At 34.4% G+C, this 5,473-nt stretch overlaps 1 protein-coding gene across 5 annotated transcripts in view; it reads left to right on the forward strand.

Annotated features, from left to right (window-relative positions):
- Positions 1 to 1,724, forward strand: part of gnb1b (guanine nucleotide binding protein (G protein), beta polypeptide 1b) — a 19,345-nt gene extending 17,621 nt beyond the window's left edge. For all 5 annotated transcript variants that reach the window (XM_016457206.1, XM_016457207.1, XM_016457205.1 and 2 more), the window contains one exon: positions 576 to 1,724. The gene's annotated coding sequence lies outside the window, so the exon portion shown is untranslated. The remainder of the gene's footprint in view (positions 1 to 575) is intronic.
- The last annotated feature ends 3,749 nt before the right edge of the window (positions 1,725 to 5,473 follow it).

A 5,473-nucleotide genomic window follows, 5' to 3' on the forward strand; every position in this document is an offset into this window, starting at 1 on the left:
TAATTATTTTTTTTATATAAAAAGTTATGAGTAAATTTTATATATAAATATAAATTTTGTAATGTAATTACATTCTAATTTATACTTTTTTTTTTAATTCTATTTTTCATCAATATAACTGTGGTAGTTGGTATGGTGTTGAATTATGAACAATCAATCATAATATTTTATTGTTTTTCTTAGTTATTTTAGTTTCAGATTTACTTTGAAAATAAATTCACTCAAGAATTGTTAATAAATTGTACAAATAATTTCAAAGAAGCTGCAAAAAATTGAATTAAACATGACATTTTGAAGTAGAAAGACATACTTCAATAACTATTTGATTTTCAACCTCAGTTTTTTTTTTTAATGGTGTAGATTCACAGAATTCAATTTACAAATAAGAGTATCTGTTATCCAAACATTTATTTCTAAATAAATAGTTTCGCTTGTGAATTTCTTGCAGTATAATGGAAACGTTATGTTTTAACTTGTGTATTTATAGCGCAGGATTATATAGAGTTGTCTGATCTAAATAAGTCATTCTATGAATATCTGCTTTATCATTCTGGTCTCTTTTTATCTTTCCGCAGATATCATTTGAACTCCAAAGTTGACTGGAAGACCATTCCAACTTTAGAATGTTAAATTTCACAGCATCGTCAACAACAAAACACCTTATAAAACTGACTGACACCACCATGAAAAGAAATAAAACTTCTAAGGGAAAACAATGCCTTTCCTACACCAAGAAGAGCACAATTTGTTTTATCACCCAGCTTAAAAAAAGAGAAAAAAGAAGATTTCCTGTGGTTTCAAATGAATAACTTGCATTCCCTCTCGGACCATTCTGTGTCACCCTGTAAGAGAAAACACAAAACACTATCATCCCACGCTTATGTATCATGTGTCTAGAAAGCAAATGTTGGAGTGTAATTGTACAAATTATTTAACTCTTTTTTTTTTTTTTTTCTTCTTTTGTTCCTTTTATCTGATAGTCCCATCTTCTAGATCTTTTTCCCGCCTGTTTTTTCTGTTTAGATGATATGTTTCTGATTAGTAAAACTTTGAATCCTGTTATAAAACCATGTGAAAACAAGAAAAGTCATGTAAAATGCTGAAACTAGACCAGGATGGAAGAGCAGCTTTTTTGACGATGCCAATCATGTTTTGTTTTGTTATTTTCGTGTACACTAGGTTGCTCTAGAGGTTGTGTAGTTTTCATGAACGTGACTCGAGCGAGAGGTAAAGTTCACACGCCCTCTTGTGAAAGCTTAATATTCATATTTTTGGGCGTCCCCAGACAGCATTCACCTCTGATCTGTTCCGATTGTTAATATCGCTGGGCTATTGCCGATCACCGGCTAATAAGAACAGCCTTAGCTTTCTAAAAAAAATGCATTAGTTAACTTTCAGTGTGAATCCTGGTCCTTTGTCATTTAAAAAAAAAAGAAAATTCCATAAAAATGTCATATCTCTTTGAAATACTTTGCCATTTTTGAGTCCGAGGTACTCGCTTCATTTATCTACGAATGGCCGTTGTAAATATGGGTATCCGACTTGCACGCGAATGCAGCATTATATCCTAGCTAATGTTTCTTTCCAGTCTCGTCACAGCTTTGTTTGCACAATAAGAAACTTGACTAACGTTTTAAGCGTTAACTAACCAAGCACATGCCGTTAATCACATTGAATGCTAATTTTAATGTAAAAAATGCACAAAAAAGTAAAAAAAAAAAGTGTGTGTGGGGGGAAACTAGCAAAAAATACAATCCTCTCTTTCATCGGATTAAAAACAGTTCAGACTAACCCCTTAGCTTATCTTCTGGTTTTACGTTTATACGTTCCTTTGAGCTTTTGGCTTTAATTCCGATTTTTGGGATGGTTTTGGTCGGTGGGCGTTGGGGAGGTCGGGCGGGGAGTGTTTAAGGTTTTTTTTTTTTTTTTTTCAGTGGTGTCGGGATCGGTGCTTGGAAGCAGAAAGTAGCCGTAATAAAAGCGCTTTTTTAAGGTCCGTTCTGACTGAATTAGCAGTTCCTCGTTCTTCAGACTTCCTGGAGTAAATCATGCCAAAAATCATTTGATAGTCGGGTATGTTTCCAGTCTGATGTGTGCTTATCTTTGCTAGAAATTATTTCAGGTAGTCATTTCCTCATTGAGTCGTATTAATCGGTTATGAAGAACTTTTTATTGATAATTTGTGATTTCCAAGCCTGGAAAACTCATGGGAGTTCATAAAATCTTAAGTCCTTATGTATCATATTTGCAAGTACAGTTACTTTATATACAATTTTAAAATTTTCTTAAAGGATCTCAAAGGTCACAAACTCTATTGGTCGAACACTGGGAACCCTGGCTTTGGGTCAACAACAACTAACAAAATGTGTACTATTTAGCCAAAAACCAAATATTATTAAGCAAACATAAACTATTAACATGGCTGTATAAACAAAAGTTGTTCCAATGAAAACATCGCCATTGTGTCCAAACAGCATCTTCTGTACTGCACTTAACAGTCATTTGGCTGATATGCTTTGAGTTTCCTTTTTTGGTAGCCTACTTAGTGCTCTTCATGCTGTAAGTGTCCATTACTGTTCTTAAGAATAACATTTCTAAATAAACCAGCTGTCAAGAAGGCTGATCATCTCAGCAGGTCCTCGACTTGCACTGGAAATGGATTACTATTCTACACATTGTTCTGTTTGAACTTTGAAAACAATTGCTAATTTTGCATGTGAATGTGTCTTTGAACATGTATCTACAACAATGCATTATTTGTGGAGTTATACAAGCAGCTCATTGTTACCACTTATGCAATAGTCAGCAGTTATCTTCAGGAAAAGCAGACAAACATAACCTTACATTTTTTTTAGGTAAATCTGTTTGTTAATACAAATATCTAACCAGCTAATGTGGCAGCCGCTCAGTGCATAAAAGCATGCAGAAATTGTACAGAAGTTCAGCTGTTTTTGAAACTGAACATCAGAGCGGCTAAGAAACGGTGTAATTGTAGATAATTATAACATGAATATGTAGTCAAAAACATGATGCTATAATGTCATCATGACTCTCATGTGTCTCTAGGCAAGAAAGACTGGATGCATATTTTAGTGCTTTTATTACTGGGTGTTATTAATAAAAAGTTTTCAATGCAACATTCTTAGGTGGTCGAGAATGTTTAGATGAGAACACGTGCCTCAATAACTTGGTCAGATATCTGTTTTCTCTTTCTGGTGTGTTGTTTTTCCTCCTTTTCTCCGAAGGAAATGATTTTGGGCCAATTATACCTTATCTGACAGATCTATTCCTGTTTCTTGGGAAAAGTATGCATGCTAGACCATGTGTATGGAAGATGCCTCAGTTAAGCAGTGACTTCCTTTAGAAACAAATGAGTTTCTGAGACACAATCACACTCTTGATTATGTTGTTAGAAATCAAATACCAGCTAATTACTTCCCATATGCATTTACTAAAATAGCCCACTTTATTTAAAAGCAAATTGGGACACAGAATGCATTACTCTAAGGTTTCAAATGGTTGCCTGTTGTAGGATTGTCACAGATTCTGAGTTTAGTGACTCTGGCAGAGGAATACATGTTAATAACAGAGCAAGTAGGAGACAGTATATACTGCAGTAAGTATACGCTAGTATTCTCATGCTGTTAAGCTCACTTGTATAGTTCAAACAGTAGTCAAGACCAATGATTTTGTTTTTGTGATTTTATTAAAACGGACTTCATAAACAATCTTCTTCGCATAGTGCTTTACAAACACATTTTTACATGCAGTTTAACAATAAAAAAGTAAAGACCATCATATAAAATGAAACAAAGAATGTCAATGATAACATACAAAAGTAGTAAAGCTGTGCTGTAGGATGCCTTCATGAATGCATTGATAATACTGGCCCTATATGCAATGAGAAAGCAAAATGTTGTTTGCAAATCAGCAGATATAATTTCTGCCAATTTGCCTCTAAGAAAAATATATAATGCAGGCTTAAAGACTGATTAACCTTATTATCTTGGTATTTAGTGAAATCACATAGTTATACACACTCTTCCCGCCTTCAATCATATTACCTGGAGCCAAATTCCACCAACTGTTCCACTGGATTTCCTCTCAATGGGGTAACAGATAATGGTCTTTTATAGGCCTAGCTGTTGTTTTTTGGGATTGAATGTTTCTTTGAAGTCTTTGAAGTTTTGGAATTCTCATTTTCAGAATTTATTTGATCCAGTGATATAATGAACGCAATGAATCATTTCTGATAAATGCAGATAAATGTTTAAGTGGTGCGATCAGCAGAACAAGCTGCTTTGAAAACATCTTCTGCTTGCCTGGAAACTTGACTAAAACGGCAACTTCCAATAAACTGTTCACATGTATAGTTTAGGGGATTTCATAAACGACATGACATAACGAAATGACATAAACGACTCAACTGTTGTTATACAGTTAAAAAATAAAACATCAGATATTTTAATCTTGGAAGAATATGATGGGAGATGTCTGTCTTGATTGCAGGTTTTTAAATCTGAGCCATTTTTGAGATTTCTTCTGAAACTCTAGAGAAGCACATGAGATGTCTATCTGAGAAGATCTCGGCAAACATCTCAATTTGCTCCCCATTTATCCTCATAGCTGTCTAGGGAATCATTTCTGGAATTCAGATACTGACAAGACACCATTTGTGACTTTTATTTCCTGTAGGAAACAATGATTTCTGTGTCTTACGATAATATCCCCTAGTAACAACGAAAAGTATCTTCTTGAATAAGCTTTGCTGGTTTGTGATAAAACTATATATGCACTTTTAAACACGGAGGTTCTTTCTTCCATTACCATGTTTTACTGTGTTTATACCGTTCCGTGTTTTACCAGAGTTGGGCGTGCTCTTAAAGGTACGTAGCACGGACGTTAAAGCTGCAGTCCGTAAGTTTTGCCTCTTTGTCGCCATCTCTGTTTGAAAACCTGGAATTGCAGCTGTTTGCGGAATTATCTAGCTTGCGTGGGTTGTGAGTCGGCACGGCTCCAGCGCAGATCGGTTAGCTCATATCACATCAAACCGTGCAAATCATTATTATTGTTATACTTTATTCTCAAATTATTAATGTTAAAAACATCAGCATTGCGTGACTATGAGTATAGTGTGTATTATCGTGTAGATTTAAATTTCTATACAGTCTAATCACTAATTGTCATACCATTCGAATTTCATATTAAGAAATTCTTTTAACCCAAAAAGCTAATTATGCTCCCTTCGAACTGGTTGTCTTTAAACTACAAATCTTTTGTAATCCCAGGCTATCTGATATCAGAAGCACATTTATAACTGGAATATAATTTAATTTCATTCACATGTGTTTCATAAACACATAATCCTTTCTGGATTTCAATCCACCATCAAAATTATACATTTAATTATTCCGGCTGCTGTGAGAAAAGGCTATAAACGATCGGCCACCTGCAGGATCCTCACATGCGATAG

The sequence above is a fragment of the Sinocyclocheilus anshuiensis genome, unplaced genomic scaffold (assembly GCF_001515605.1).
Source record: "Sinocyclocheilus anshuiensis isolate Anshui unplaced genomic scaffold, SAMN03320099.WGS_v1.1 scaffold447, whole genome shotgun sequence".
Lineage (NCBI taxonomy): Eukaryota > Metazoa > Chordata > Actinopteri > Cypriniformes > Cyprinidae > Sinocyclocheilus > Sinocyclocheilus anshuiensis.